The sequence below is a fragment of the Hyperoodon ampullatus genome, assembly GCF_949752795.1.
Source record: "Hyperoodon ampullatus genome assembly, chromosome: 7".
In the NCBI taxonomy this organism is placed as follows: domain Eukaryota; kingdom Metazoa; phylum Chordata; class Mammalia; order Artiodactyla; family Ziphiidae; genus Hyperoodon; species Hyperoodon ampullatus.
The window spans coordinates 88,432,947-88,450,241 of NC_136920.1; positions in this window are offsets into that span (position 1 = coordinate 88,432,947).

The window sequence follows — 17,295 nt, forward strand, 5'->3', positions numbered from 1 at the left end:
AACTGACCACGAGGCAGAGCTGAAATCCCACGTGCATTTCTTTTCCTTGACTCTTACGGCTACCAGTATCCATGTGGGTCCCTGAAACACCATTCACTTAGAATTCAAGATTCTGCAAACCTGAAACCATACTTAAAATTGTTCCCCCCGCAGTACACAAACAAGCCCTCAGAGCAATTAAAGCCCGGGGCCTCTGCTTTCTTGCAGACTAACTGGCTAACGTACAGCCTGTGACGTTGTGAGTCTAATTGCTCAGGGAGCAGCAGGCTCTCTAGGCCTCCTGACCTGGACCCACCACACAAAGTGTACCCATTCCCACCGTCTCTGGTGAGCACATGTGCACAGAGGTCTGTGCTCCATCGGTCAGATCGACACCCTGGTCATCCAACCTCTGAGAGGCAGATGTTTCCCTTAATTGTTGAAGATTAAAATTTGCAAACCAAAAACTAAAAACACTTCCCCCAGGCAACAATAGCCAATCAAATCACAGGCTTTGGGAAGAAAGATGATGATGGTGTCCTCCCCTCTCTGAGTGAGTGAATTGCCCTCCCCTGAGTTCCTTTGGCCACACGGAGACTAGACAGTCTGTCCTTAGGGAATTGGTGCTATTCATCCTCTCATTTAGTCAAAAAAAAACTATCATTTACTGTCCCCATGCAAAGCACTGTGCTAGGCACAGTGAGAGAGATTCAAGAGTAAAGAGATTCAAGTGTTGAAGACACCTCATCCCAATGAGAAAAATCAGGGAAGTGATCTTTGAGCCTCATTTGAAGACCAGGAAAGATTTGAACTGGCAAAGATGAAAAACAGGGCATTCTTTGGGAGAGAAATTGTCTAAGTAAGAAAATATTAGGCCAATAATTAAAAGCCATGTTTGGGTGTTTGGGGTCCAGTATAGTAAGCCAGACTGAAGGCATTGTAGAGCAATTATATGCATTTTATGACTGAATTATGTGAATAGATGAATAGATGGATCTTGGATTATTTGCATGACTGATATAACAGTAATAACCCTTTTGTATTTTATGGAAAATGTGCACGATCTAAAAAGGCTTCAAAGAATTAACTTCGTTGCAGAACAATGTGCAAAATCCAATTAGAATTTAAAACACACACATACACACACAAATTCTAATTCCCCTAGAAGAGGAAAGAATTGATTTATCAGCAATTGTTCCTAATTAGACAAGTCTACTCAATTGTCTGGCTACCCAGCTGGCAGACTCAAGCTTTACACATCTACACTTGGCAAAAATGAACTACAGTTTATTTTCAATTTCCAGGTTTGTTTTGGACATATATGTCCCCCTTTGGATATAATGAGATACAATCCAAATGATAAATATCAGTTGATTAATGTATACAGGGCTTCAGTTTAATAACTGTTTAAGGAAAAATTATTTGGCTATTGTTAAATCTTAATAAATGTTTTAAAAATAAATTGGCTTGTATTAACAGCTGGCTATTAGCTTTCATACTTGTTATTATGTACTAACGTAGTGCTTTAGATTTAATACCGTATTTATCATTGTTTATTTTCACAGTTATTGCTTCGACCTAATACTCTATTTTTATTCCTCCAGATTCTCAAAGTTCTTTTCTAATGTTAACAATGATTTCTCTCTTTTTCTAAACTTCTGATGACCTCCTCCCAAACACAGCTGCACCACTGGCTTCATTCAAGTGCCTACCTACTCAAATGAAGACTCTGTTTCCAGAATGTTCCAGACTCTTGTCTTTCTAGGAACTTACTGCAACCTATGACTCCTGGGGATGATGAGCACCTGTTGAAAAGACTCTCCATAAGTGTGAATTCCTCGTCTGTCCTCTTATCCTAATGTAGGGATTGAAGAGTACATTTAATGAGAAAGAACCTGAGGTGTCACAGCAGAAGGAAGGGTCCACAGTGCATGTGACACTAGATCCAATGATGGTAGACCCCAGCCTCCTGCTGGAGCATCTTTTCCACTTGAACCCCTGGAACAGGTCTCGGATCCTTTAAGAGCCTTCAGCGAGAATTCAATAATTGTCTCTGTGGAAAGCACAAGTTCCCCCTAGTGCAGCGTGATAATCACAGATAATAATAGCTCTTTCCAAGATAATCCTTAGGCAGAAGCAAAATCCAACTGAAAATGTTGTTCAGAGTCAAAACATGGGACCTGGATCTGTCTTTTATTTAGCTCTCTAAATACACTGAGAGTTTCTTTTGTCACTGCTGTTGGCATAATGTATTAGTATTACTATTCCGCTATTATTCTCTTAATGCCTATATTTTTGTCTCTTTATTTCCTGCCAAGTCTTCATTCAATGGGCCTACTGTCCACTTTTAGCCTTTACTTATCTGCCAACCAGATTACAGTTCTAAGCCTCTGCACTTTTACTACCAAGAGTCAGGACCAAACTTTAGGGATATTTCTAGAAACAATATCCTAGTGTGAATGGAGTAGATCCAGGTTTCTAAATTGCCCTGATTTTCACTCCACTGTGGTTGGAATGATTAGGGATGGAATTTTTTTTTAGGCAAAATCCCCATCATATTTGTTAAGTCATTTTCACGGTATAAGAAAAAGTTGAACTTCATATGTCTATATGCAGGAGCCTTCAGAGCAACTTCCAGTGTTTTTCTGACTATAACTCACTGTGAAGACTCATCTTATGTGTCAACTTGCCTGGGGTGAGGATGCCCAGATAGCTGGTGAAAGTTGTTTCTGGGTACATCTGTGAAGGTGTTTCCAGAAGAGGTGAGCACTTGAATCAGTTCACTGGATAAAGACCTGCCCTCCTCAGTGTGGGTACCATCCAATCTACTGTGGACCCAAATAGAACAAAAGTGCTGTGGAAGGGTGAAATTTCTCTCTCCCTTCTGGGGCTAGGATGACCATCTTCTCCTGCCCTTGAACATGAAGCTTCTTGTCCTCAAGTGTTTGGATTTGGGGACTTGACACCAGTGGCCCCTTGGTTCTAATCAGATGACCAGCTTACCTCGTACTGCAGTTTGCAGAAGGCAGATTGTGGGACTTCTTAGCCTCCATAATCACATGAGCCAATTCCTATCATAAATTTCCTCTTATATTTACATATATATGATATATAATAGATATATATTTTATATGTACATATATATGATATTTACATATATTTACATATTTACATATATATGTATATTTACATATATATTTATATATTTTTTATATATTTACATATATATGATATATTTACATATATATGATATATAATAGATATTTATTTTATATGTATATATGTATATATATGTGTATATATATATGTATATATATATATCCTATAGGTTCTCTTTCTCTGATATAATATACTTTTCTCTGATATAATGTAATATATATTTCTCTAATATACTCACTCGTTATCTTGGATTGGCTGGGACTGGTTATAGTGCAATTTAATTGGCAGAGATATGGAAGCTTTGTCAGAAGATTGTTCCAGCAGAGAGTGACTCACCATGCAGTTCACATTCATAGCTCTTAGTGGTACCACAGCACTGCATGGAAGATTGGGCACCCCATCCCAAAGACCCATGCCTTCTCCATTTCTGCATACCAAGTTCCCCCTATTCTCTCAGGTGCCAGAGCTACCCATAGCTCAGTAAGTCAAGCCCCATTACTGGGAACTTGAACTAAGCTTCTAAGACCCTGGATATTATATCACCCACAAGTTCATGCTTTGCTTCTTTTCAATTTATGGGACAAACCAGATTTATAATTCTATTTTAAAATTTCATAAGGCAGATTGTTTCATTTTCCTTCTTTAGAGTGTAATTATTCCTAATTCCACAATTACTTTGCAAAGTGACAGTGTAGTGATTAAGAATGCTTGCTTTTAGAAAATTTTTCTTATCACCAAACCCTATAAAAATTTAAATTCCTCCCAAAATTATGACGTTGTTGGGTAGTTTTTATTAGACAATTTTGGGACTTGAAAGTTCTTTGTGACTAGTTCTCTCATATTCCAGCACATATATAATTATAATTAATTGCTTCTCTGCGCATTTCCTTTTTCTCTGGAAGGAAAGAAATAGTTTTGGGAAAAATAAGAACAGTAGGAAAAGCAGGGAGGGGCCCTTTTCTTTGTTAATTGTATGGGGCTAACTGCCTGTCTGGTATACAGTCAGCATTTCAAAAGTGCGTCTTTTCAAGTGGTGTTTCTGAACAGCTGAAATGCACTAGGAGACACAGGCCAGGATAAAAGGCCAAGGCAGTGCATGGTTTCAAACCAGCAGTCAATCTATGTCTCTCTCACACACGCATACACACACTCACACACACAGACTGGGAACTGGACTCCCCCATAGTCTGTTGTTCTGCTGGATGACATGTGTTTTATAAGCATATGAGTTGGCAAAGCTATGCTCTTCACCTGCTCTGAACCCCAAGTCAAGAAAAACCTAGGAAAACAAGTAGCCTCATCACTCAGGACATGTCTCCCAGGGACCCCATCATTGATCATGTAGGCTCTTGGTTTGGGAAATCAAGCTGCAGGTCTCAGGAGCCTCACCCCAATGTGAGCCTGGGAATGAGGATGAGGGGTAAGTTTCAGATGCCCAAAGAGCTTATGGCCATCATAGGAAGAGACTTTCCTGGTCATTAGTTTTCTCCCATTACCACAGCTGAGTCAGCCTCTTTTTGGGGACCATTGCTACAATTAAAGAAGAGAACAATATGCCCTTTTATCCAACCACAGTGGAAGGCTGATAGAAAAAAAAATATGTAGCCTGGCATTTGATGGAGAGCAGAAAGATACATAATCCCTCATACGTGGGTCTCTTAATTATCCGAGGGTCAATGAAGTCTAGCTAACCTTCCCTTCATTATTTCTGACTTTGGACAATGGAATTGGAAACTGAAAGCTGGTTGAAGGGCAGGGAGCAGATCCTCAGACTATTTCCAGGAGGAAGTGCCAGAAAGAGCTTGTGAAACTTCCGTTCTAGCAAACGCAAGAGGTGGGGATAATAATAGCTCAGTACTCTGTGTGCGAGTGTGTGGGTGGGTGTGTGTTTCTCAAATGCGCTAAGTGCTTCCTAGATATGAGCTCATGCAGTTTCATGGCTCCCTGGTGAGGCAGGTGAAAAGCTCTGATGTCTATTTTGCATGCGCTGAAACTCAGAGAAAGTCCCAAGTACTGAGCTAGTTGTTTCCCTTGATATGCTAAGATCTGATGGACAAATATGGACTAAGTCCCTACTGTGTGTCTCGAATAGTTCTGAGTGCAACAGACACCCCCGGAAAGTGGGAGATACAGCCTTTCTTCATGAAGATCTAACACTTTGAGATCAGGAACTAAGTCAATACACATAGGAAAAGAGGGCAACATGGCCCGTGGGGAGAGCCGGGCGGCGACTAAAAGTGCAGATGAAATCCCCACATTTCACATCTCAGGGCATCCTTGATGGGAGACTGTTGCAGCCCTTTTGGCAATGCTACAGATGCATCATTTGGTATGTGTTGGTTGCTGTAGAAAACTGCCATCATGGCTTCAACTGGAGGAAGACTTCGGTGGTTTTGTTTTTGAGACTCTGGATCTGTTCTCAAGACTTGATCCGCCTTGTAGTCCTCCAGCCCAAACAGCACAAGGACAAAGGCACGTCCTAGAAATGCTGATGGCCCCTCAGAGATGCAGTCGCAGCCCCTAGATGCTCTGGGTGGGGCAGCTGATTGGCCTCCCGTGGGGAGGGTTCACTCCTTCCCGTGAACTTGCGGCCGCGGTTCTTCCATTAACGAGCCCGTGGGTCAAACCGAGAGGCAGGGGTGGACTGGGACCCCCGCACCACCCTGGCCTCCCGCCTGAAGGTTGTGGAGGGGATCCTGGAGGGCCCGGCTGGGCAGGGAGAGGCGTTCCCCCCTGTCTCTCTGTCAAAAATAAAATAATAATAATAATAATAATGTTGAGGTTGAAAAGCCCATTATGGCTGAAGGGCGAAAGTAACATTTTCATTCTAAAGTCTATATGAGACATCTTCCCATAGAAAATGATGAACTTGCACATCGGGAAGTGCAAAGACTATTTAATCAAAGCCTTTAAGAAGATCAAACCTAATCACAAGATGTTAAAAAAATATACAAAAGCAGATAAGAAGAGGTTTTGGCTGCGTGACAAGAATCTGAAAATCAGAAAAAAGCCCTTTAGGTCCTTCCACAGCAAGGGAAATATGTCATTTTTTTTTTTTTTTCTTGCTCAGCAATCCAATTTACTCACCCCACTGGTACGAGATGGGACTTAAATAGCATGACCAGTCCGACAGCCTTGGAGACCCGCAATGCTCTGCCAGGGTCTTGTTCTCCACGTGGTCCTTGTTAACTGTCCCCATTTTCTTATTTTGATTCACCTTAGGCACGACTTTTAAAAGAAAGAGAGATAGTAGAAACATTCCACAAGACACGAATGAGTAGGTGCCATAGAAGGAATAAACAAGGTCAGAGAAGGAGGTGGGTTTGGGGTTCCCTCTTGCTGACCCCAAGAAAGGCCTGAGAGTTTAGATCTTCACTCTTAAGACTAGACCAGGACCAGCTCCACTGAGGGCCCCATGCAGACAGTGGGATGAAGGAACACAAAGAAAGCCCGTAGAGAAAATGGGGGTGGAAACAACACCATGAGGGCTAGATCAAGGACTGAGGATAGGCCAAGATTTTTTTTTTCATCATGCCACACAGCTTGTGGGATCTTAGTTCCCCGACCAGGGATTGAACCCAGGCCATGGCAGTGAAAGTGCCAAATCCTAACCACTAGGACCCCAGGGAATTCCCAAGGTCAAGATTTTAATGCAGTTTTGATGTGTACTTTTGTCGATTCAAAGTGAAGTGCGCTGGGCCCAGTGTACACGGGGAAATAGTAACACCAAGAGCTACCACTGAGCATTTTCCAAAACAGGCAGTTTGCCCAGAGTCAGAAAGGTGAAGTCACTTGATGAATTGAAGTAAGTCATAGCTAGAAAAAGCCAGACCTGGAATCCACCTCAGATCAGCATAATTACAGAAGCTTTGCTCTTTTACTTGCTGAATAATGCCCAATTCTTTTCAAATATAAAAACCTCTTTTTATACACACCTGCCCCCCCAAAAAAAATTCTAGAAATTTTACAGAAACATTGCACTTTCACGTGTACAGTCTGCAGGCGATACTTGGTATGCACTTACCTTCAGAGGCCCTGAGCAATCCCTTTACAGCCCCAGAGAATCCCTTTTCAGGCCTCACCTCAAAGAACTTACTATCAAAACCATTCTGAGAAAAGCAAACTTGAGCGGTGGGCAAGGATTCACACATTTGGGCTCCTACTCCCCTAGGGAAAATGGAAAGAGGTCAACTAGCAAGTAGGCTACAGGAGGTGGCAGCAGCCTCCGGCCCCCCTGGCAGCCCCTCAAGCCTCTTACAGTTTTGTAATATCTTCTTCCTCCCACATGTTTGCCAGATGACTGCTTTCCTGCTGTTTTCTCTCCAGGCCCCCTTGATTAAGATGGCACTGTTATCTAATCAGATTCTACCTGTAAGAAAATCACAGGGTAATCTCCCAGGCCCCTCACAGCCTGCTAGGAATGGTTCTGGGTACGGTTTGATGGACCGGGCAGACACATGAAACACACAAACACACACACAAAACACAGTGAGGTATCAGTGCATGAAACACACACACATAAAACACAATGAGATCTCAGTGCATGTAAGGAATATATATATACACATGTATATGCATAAGATATATATTAATAGTACTAATTATTATAGCATAAAATGTGCAGATGTAGTTAGAGAATGGGACAAAATAGAGGAATGGTCGCCATATGAAGTTATTTAAAGAGGTTTTATGTATGGAAGGAAATGAATTAAAAGCAGATTTTGAACAGAGGAGAGAGAAAATCAAATGAACACTCCCACGATAAGAAGTAATCATTAAGTAGTAATGAATCAGGGTGAATTTAGAATATGAGTTTTGATATGTCTCCAATGTAGCCGAGGATAAATAATCCACACTAATAAAGAAAAACTAAAGCAAACACAATAAGGCATATAAAAAGCCACTGCTGTTTTGCTCTCTCCATGACCTCCCAGGGGAAAGACTGCTCTAGGGGGGAAGGAGAAGGTCCCAGGATGAAGGCTGGGCTCCTCTTCCTTGGCTTCTGTCCTGGCTTCTTCTGAGCCCAGGCAGGCCCAGGAGAACCCAGCAGGAGACACGCAGGGCACACGCTTCTGTCCCAACATCGCTGTGACTCCTACTTGGTAAAGGATAAAAGGTGAAAATAAGAGATTGTATAATGTCTGCATGTGCCTTTGTCTCTCTCTTGTTCAAACCTGTCACCTCCAAAGAAGGAAGTAAAAACAGGTAACAAGGAGCCTTTCAAAGGGGAGCAGTGCTGCATTCTGTGATGCACCTGGTACCTGGACTCCCCTGCCGGAAGGATATGACCTTCTGCAGCCTTGGGATAGACATTTCCATGCTTGTTAGAGCAACTCTATAATCAGCAAATACATCTGAGGGCTCCAGGCTTTAAGCAGCCTCCCACTACTTTGGTGAAATTGCCTTTAATCTTCTCATATCACATATACATAATCAGAGACGCTTAGGGATTATGGATCCAAATCCTACAGGAAGCCACTGGGACTCTGATGACCAGAGCAGGGGTTTTTGGATGCCAGGATGTTTAGACGGTTATCTCCATAGGGCGTCTCGCTACTTTCTCATCTCAGTAGCTGGATGTGGCTTGGGGACAGAAGTCTACCCAGGTTTACTGAACACCCCTCTGCACTAAACCCTTCCACATTCATGATCTCACTTAATCCTTACAACAAACCTTCAGGGTAGACAGCTTTATTTTTATCATCATTACTTTATCAAGGAGGAAACTACCTTGCCTAAATTCAAACAGCCAAAGGGGTTTGGGTCACGGGAAGATCAGCCTGATCCCCACCCCAGACTTTGCACCACAGTGTGCTGGAGGCAAGAACACTTATCCCAGACACAGATAGAACGAAGGGAGGCATGCTCTTTGGAAAGTACTTTGGAAAAGGACTGTGTGGATAGTGCAGGTGTGATAAGTCAAGCATCCAGCAGAGGTTGGCTCATGTTGTAAAACCAAAACTGACCCTGGTGCTGAGAGTGTGGGGCAGAGCAGTGAGGCTGGCTCCAGCCATGTCCTGAGGACATGTGATGCCCTGATGGGCACACGGATACCCATCGGGCCAAAGCCCTAGTTCCTTTGGCCTTCAGCAGAATAGCAAGGCAGGAAAGCTTGACCTTGGTGTGCCCTTCTGCCCATCTCAATACCCCCTTTTTCTCTGCAGTCCTCCCTCCCCACCAACGATTTAAAGATACATCCCCAGCAACATCTTCATCGGTGATCTTTTCATCAACATTTTATTTAGTTAGCGGTGCCTGGCCTTTGTTTGTGCTCTCCTCCTAACCTTGGATCTTTTCTTCACCCTTCTCTCTATTCTCCCTTTTCCTTTCTGTAATAGTCCCTTACTTCCTGCTCTAATTTCTCATCTACTTTTCACTCCTGAGATAGCAAAGAGAACAAAAGAATGAGAATGGAAGAGATACTTTGCATCTCCCTGAATGATTCATTATTTGATTTTTTTTTTCATTACATTCTTTGAATGAGCTTCCTAAGATCTATGGTAACTAGATACCCCATTTGTGTCAAATGCTCTCTTGATATTTTGGCACTGACTACATAAGCATTTCAGAGCATCTTCATTTCCCTTTCTCTATTTCACAAGTCTGATGGTTGGGTTTCCAACAAAAGAGAGGAGAAGAAAGGAAAGAGAGAAAAGATTTGCAGAAAGGCAAGACACTCAGAGAGCAAGACCTTGTCCATTGCCTGGGCTATTCAGGCCTTTGCATTCCTTTGAGCAAGAGGGAAGTGATCAGGGAAGAAATTTGGAACATGCCACCCCAAAATATGTCACTTTGACATGTTGATTATTTTGAGCTGAAGGCACTTGAGAAACAGCAGGTACTGGAAGGGCCCTCTTCCCTCCCCTTTTCTACTGTTTAATAACCAAAAAAACAGTAATTTTAAAATGTCAAGATCTAATTGGCTTTGTTGAATGATTCATGAATAGGGCAGCATCCCGTCTAGCAAGTCAAGAGGAGCTCCAAGGAGTTATACAAAGTGGAAGGCTTTTATAGGCGGAAGGGGGAAGAGAGGGGGTTGTTTCAGCCTTAAGTAGCCTGCCTACAGGGGATGGAAGGGAGCTATGTGGCAAATTTCCTCACTGGTGCTGACCAGAAAATCCCAGACTGACTTGTTAAGACTACACTCCTGGGGGAAGTTGTGACTGCAGTTACATTAGGTATTAAATCTTTGTTTGCTGACATGGGGCTCAGTACAAATGACTCCACATAGGGCCTGTCATTTCCTTTTTGAAACTATCTAAAAACGGGTCATAAAATTTCCTGTGAAAAATGTGCCCACTCTGGACTAGGAAGGAAAGAACATTCTTATCACCAGAGACTGGGAGTCAGCACCAAAATGGACCCATACAACCAGATCTACCAAAATAACCCTGATCTTTCCTTATATTCCCCCATAGAGTTCCTAGTCACTTTCTCACAATTTACCACCCCTAGAAGCTTAACCCCCTTTTCCTTTGTCTTGTCACTTCCCCACAAATGTATCTTTCCTTGTTAAAAATGTATATAAGCTCTCAGTCCTAGCCTCTCTTTTGGATCTTCAGTTTTCCTGTGAAGGCTCCCATGTGCATGAAAAAAAAATTAAATAAAATGTGTATGCTTTTCTTCTGTTAAACTGTCTTTTGTCGGTTCAATCCATAAGCCCCAGCCACAGAACAAAGAGGGTAGAGGAAAATTCTTTGTTCTCCCCTACAACATCAATCCATTGTTTTGAATACACACACACACACACACACACACACACACACACACACACTCTTCATTTTCTCTGGGAGTGTCAGGGTTGGAAAGGTACAAAATCTGTAGACCACCCATTCATTTTGGAGCTGCAGAAACTGAGCCAGAGGAACAAAGTGACTTGATTAAGGTCATAAAATCTGTTCCTGTTTAAACTGGGACTAGAATCCAAGCATCCTGACTCCCATTTTACAGTGTTCTTTCCACTGACCCACCTAGAAATTGAGCTAAAAATCTTTCTGCCTTTCCCTATAGTATTCATTTTGGGATCTATTTTCCATGAACTTGTCTGAAGTCTTCTTAAAGCTATCTGGTTTCAGTGTTATTCTCCCAAGAAAGAGCCTGAAGCCACAGGAACAGAGGAAGATGGGACCAGGAAGGGTTTTATTTGTGTCCTGTCTCAGATTCATGACCTCTTTCCTTCTGAGAGAGTCATAGGCCTTACCACTTAGGAAAGTGGTCTAGAGGCGAAGGACTTTGTTTTGGGGAGGGGCCTCATGGCAAGCTGTTAAATTTCCCCAGAAATGAGTTATCCTTCCTCCCACAGATAGAGGTTGGCAGCTGACAGAGATAGAAAGGGTAATCTGGTCTGACTCTGTCTTGGACACCTGTCTAGTTCTCCCATTATAGCCATCAGTGAGCTTAGAGTCGGAGTAGCTAGTCAGTGGATGTCTCAGCCGGGCCCCCACTTGCATCAAAACCTTCATTAACCCCTGGCATATGGACATGGGGCCAAACTACTCAAGAAGCTCCTAAATATTATAAAGATAGCTAGTGAAAAGCAACCAGTTATCTCTAGCACAAGATCATGGGAGATTCAGGAATAGAACCCAAGAGTCCAGATTTCCAGGCAACAGAGCAAGCTCAGCTTTGTTCTTTGCCTCATTTTGTTTTCTTTGCCTCGGCCAGCTGCTCAGAACTGAGACATTTTTCAAATGTCTCTTGAAAATCAAAAGTTGGGAAAGGTCTTCTTTTTAATGATCTTGGCCCCCTCCTGTTAATTTCCCAGCAACGTGGCATTTCATTTTACTTGGGGTTCAATATAAAAGGGCTTGGCTGGGATGGAGAAAGATAGGAGGAAGAAGATAATGCAGGGCTTGTGGCTGGATTCTTTCCCTTCAAACTTGGAAGATACCAGCTGCTTGGGGGATTTGCATAATTAGAGGAGCCTATGGATGCAAGGAAAGTGGGGTGACCGGGGCTGAGGAAGTCTGAGGGGTGGGGGGAAGAGTCGGGTGGGGAGTGCTCCAGTGAAGAAAGATGGGCTCCTTTCTTCTTACGGAAATTATCATTTCAACTTTGCTCTGTCTTCTCTGTGACCATTTAGAGGAAGGAAGGCTCCCAATCTGCATTTAAATGAAATGATTTCAGGAAGCACAGAATAGAGTGTAGGCTTTTCATCCTCCCATCCAGGAGAAGGCCTTAGATGCATTAAAATTGACAGCTGCTCTTTGCAAAAGCAAAGGGCAGTTCCCACCCATTTCCAGTGCCCTGACAGGCCACGGGCTTCTGTGATTTGGTTTCGGGGATGGAGAAGGTCCTTTGCTCAAAGGAAGGGTCGAATGTTGTCTGAAATTCCACCACTGAATTGAATGGAACTTCCTCCCCTGTCGCTTTCATCTGTTTTTAAACTACAGATATCCCAGAAGCGGTAAAGCTCTAAGTGATTATCAGTCGTTTACATCTAGGGATGACTGGGGTCTTTGATAAGAGGTTTCCAGTCCTTTAACAAATATCTGAAAAGCGGCTGTTGCCAGGCAGGTGCTGTGCTTGTCCCCGGGAACGAGGCTGGGCATGGCCGAAAGAAATCCCCAGTCAGAGGGTGGTTTTGCTGCTCAGGATGGGGTGAGAGGGCACCCTGTGGAGAGAGAATTTAAACTCAATGGAAGGGACGGTGGTGCAAGAAAAAGGAAGCTGGGGAGCCCTGACCATGCACGTGTATAACATTTTTATGATTTTCCTTTTTTGTCCTAGGCTGGTCCTGTCTCTCTTAAATGGCTCCTTGCTTGACTTCCAGGATAGGAGGCGCCTGCCCTTATCCTGCCATCACTGAAAGGAGAGCCAGGGGCCAGGAAGGAACTGTTTCCGTAAACCAGGATGTCATTTTCTAAGTCTCCTCCACCCCAACCCCCCAGGGTGGCTTTGCCGCTGCTGAGAGTCCCATCCTCTTATTAAAATCTCCCCTCCAGTCTGCTTGGTCAGCACATGAAGACCAAGGAATATGCCTTTTCATTAAGAGTATTTCTACTTCTGACAGGCCTCCGGGTGGGTCACGGCACGGAGGCCTCAGGCCGGTTCTGACAGATGTGCTCCCAACGCCATCGGTCCTGGTAATTACTTTTGGAGCTGGCACTCCACACACCTGCATTGCCTGGGGGCCGGGAGACCCTGTAAACCCTGCAAGTCACAGTTGGAGACAGTGTGTGTGGCAGGAGGAAGCTGGTGGCAGGTGGGGGATGGGATGTGGGGAGGGGCTGTTCAGGTGAGAGACCCTGGTGAACACCGCATCTCTGGCTTTAAGAAGAGATGGAGGGCTTCCCTGGTGGCACCGTGGTTGAGAGTCCGCCTGCCGATGCAGGGAACACGGGTTCGTGCCCCGGTCTGGGAAGATTCCACATGCCGCGGAGCGGCTGGGCCCGTGAGCCATGGCCGCTGAGCCTGCGCGTCCGGAGCCTGTGCTCCGCGACGGGAGATGCCACAGCAGCGAGAGGTCCGCGTACCGCAAAAAAAAAAAAAAAAGAAGAAGAAGAAGAAGAAGAGATGGAGTGGGCTTGGTTTGGGGGGGTCGGGGGCACAGGCGTGGGTGGGGTGGGGTGGGATGAGGTGGACGGGGCGCGTCTGTAACAGCCTGGAATATCTCCAGCTCAAAAGCAGTACCTTCGGAACAGAACCGGCTTCTGTCACTGCATTTGCACCAGAGCAAAGATCGTCACTCCATTCTTTTCTTCTGAGAAATGACTTCTGGGTTCTGGCTTTGCTACAGAGCAGTTTGAAACTTTTACAGGTACTCTGGGGTCGTGCGTGGGAAAAGGCTCATTGTCAGAGGATGGTGGAGTATTGGAATGTCCCAGGAAGGACCTCCTTGCCCCTCACCGTCGGGGGGGGCAGGGGGCATTGCAAGAATTTAGGATTTGCCAGCTAGATTAGTAGACTTTCTGGGTGGGAACTGACAGTCAAATGGATCAACAGCCAGGCTAAAGTACTTCTCCCAGCCAGATAGCACTGATTGGATCTGCCTTCAGGAAGAAAATGTCCTTGTTATGATTTTTTATTTTACAGCTAAGTAAGGTCCTAAGCAGCTATGGGATTTTCCCGAGTGCCCTCAAGGATAGAAGAGGCCACCAGAGCCCTGGTCTTCCTCCCACTAAGCAGAGATTCTGCTAAGCTCGCGTTTAGGGCTTGGATAACTAAGAGGATACAGGACTGATGATGCCGTGCCTGCCGGGAAGCCATGCTCAGATTCTGGGAGGAGGGGGAAGTCTGAGGTCCTGCTGCCTTGGCTCCTAGCCTCCAGCTCACCCTCGCTGGGCAACGGCTGTCCAGGCTCCACGGGGAACACAGCACTGGACAGCGGGGACACAGTCGGATCCACTGGAGGGACGTGACGGAGCTTCTGTAGCAGCTTTTCTTGGGGCCAGAAAAGACACTTTTCACAGTTTCTTCTCCTACAAGACATCTCTGTCTTGGGACAGGTGCTGGAAACTTGTGGCCACCAAGCCAGCTGTGCGTATTTGTCTATACATTCACTTGTTCTTTGGTGTTGAACACAGCTGGGCTGACTACTGGGCTCCCTGAAGGGGGATGCAGAGATAGACAGGACCAGACCCTGCCCGCAGGGAGCTTTCCACCCCTCTCAGGCTATGCATCCCCAGCTCTCTCCATCTTTATGGAGCAGCCCCGTCACGGTCCTTTGTGTTTCACAGATGTCGTGTCCTAACTCAGAGCAAGCCCATGGGGTGGGCGCTGAGTGGCCCAAGGTCACACAGGTGGCTGAGGCCAGATGCCAGCAGAGCGCCAGCCCTCAGCTATCACACTGAACATAGATACCCGGACCAGGCTAGGAGGGGGTGTCCAGGGAGTGCTATGGTGGCCTCTCAGAGAAAGGAGCCATCTCTCCTGCTGCCACGGACTCCTGCCAGGTGTCTTTGAGAGCTGCTTCCCGATGCTCCACCAAAAAACCTGGCAGCTTTCCTAGGACAGCTTACAGACAGGGACAAAAGGATGCTCCATTCAGATCAGCCCCTGAGTCCAAGAGGAAATATTCCCCCACTCCTGGCTTCTGGATACCAGCCAGGCTTTCTGCCTCTAGAAGTGAGATAAACAATGAGGCTGGGATGGGCCTTAGAGATAATCTAGTCAACTAGTCCACCCCCCATCCCCTGTTTACTGGGAAGGAAACAGAGGCTCAGGTCAACTTACAAAGGGTCACAGCCGGCAGCAAAGCAGGAGCCCAGCCCTCTTCCCCTGTGTTCCAACACTCTGCTACTTCCCGGGCTGGAGCTTACCAGGGAAACACCAAGTCTGTCTTTTTAAGGAGAGGGACTGACTTTAGCTTGTAATATCTATTAGGTGAAACTGGGGATAAACAGAGAAAGTCTGATTTGGGGGTCTTAGCTTCTGTCAATCTCACCTCTTTCACAAGCCTGGCATTCACTGAACACCGGATTCTGAAAACTCCTTTAAAGGAAATCTCTCTCTGCTGATTAGTGCTGTGCTTTATCCTAACCAACAGCCTTTATTGAACACACCCCACTAAGCGAAGGGTCTCCGGGGAATTGATTGTACAATCCTTGCTCTCCTGGTCGAGGGACCGAGTCTCTGGGAACACCTGGACTGGAGTTTCTCTCCACACTCTGGTGTCCACATTCTGTCTTCTCAGCTCCTTCAGTGAGGGTACAGCCACGAGCATCTCGGGGATATTTTGAGACTGACCACATCTGGCAATCTGGGGACTGGGGTGTAAAATTAATTCCTGCTGCCCCAGGTTTTATGAATGAGGGCCCAGAGTCATGCTGGATTTTGAGTTTGGGAAGGATGCATTAGCGAGGGTCATCTCTGAGTAGGAGAGTTTGCGCAAGTAGCAGGGGACCCGAATGGGACGGCTCTGGCGGAGATAACATCTCCAACCTGAAGAGCAGGGGCTTTGATTTACAGGCCTGGGAGTCAAGTGCCTGATTCAGCGGAAGCCCTCTGTTTTATTGCACCAGGTGAAATTCAATCATTCCCAGGGAGGGCCTTTGCCCGAGAAGGGGGAGATTCAGGCTCTTGTTAAGTTAGGATGAAATTGCTGATTTCAGCAAATGAAAACTAATGACCACTGCTGATCTCTCATTTGCAGGGGGTGCCTGCAGAGGAAACTCAGCCTCCCCAGTGAGGGGGGCTTGAACAGGGTGAGGGTTTGGATGAGCTTCTGGGGATGGCCATGCTTTAGGGCAACGTTTGGAGTCTGACAGTTCAAAGGACACGTTTCTTGCTGGGACTTATTTTCTTTCTGAGTTGGCACAGAGGGGGGAAAAGGGGTGAAGATGGGGGCCCAGGTTTCCCAGGAACTGTTACCCTGGGTTGTCTTGCGAGCTTGTGCATAGGTGATAAATCAGTTCACCTCGGCCCCGGGCATTGGTGTCATCTTTCTGAGTTTTCTTTTTGGAAAGCTTGGAAACATCTCCACTCTCCTTCCCTGATCGCACTGCAAGGGTGCACCTCGTCCTTGTGGTCTTTGTATATTTCCTCCCGGGGAAGGGGGAGGATGGCTGTCCCCACTTAGTGACAGTATACATTCTCCTCTTCAAGCATCTCCAGCTCAAATGCAAATGTAACTTAGGCTGATACTTCATCAGACAGCACATTAGCTTGGCTTAGTAACAACCAACTGAGACTAAAAATGAGGCTTAGCATCCACACTAATGATAGTATGTATCATCTATTGAATAATTACTATGTACCAGGAGCTATGCTAAGCTCTCTACAAACAATATCTTTCTGCCTTCCTTTCTTTTTTTTTCATCCCCAGCTCTGAGGCAGGTTTTACATTTCACATTCAGAAAGGTTCAGTCATGTATCCAGGGTTACACACTAAATAGTCAGTTAGGGGCCAAACCCAGGCCGTCTGACCATCTCCCACATTGCTACAGGTGCTGAGGGTTGCAGCAGAAGCTGGGGAAGAAAACGTCAGAGGCGGGGAATTTTGTCTCAAGGGGAGCTGGAGACAACAAAAGAGAGCATCACGTGACGGAACCATGCACGTCCTTAGAGTGGCACAGACACCGACTCCCGTCTCTATTCTGACAAGTCTCCCCTGCTTTGTGTCATCTTAGGCAACTCACTTGTCTCTGATGGTCAGTTTCTTTATTTGGTAAATAAGGATAATGATACCCTCTTTTACCTACCCATTCTCGGGTCTCT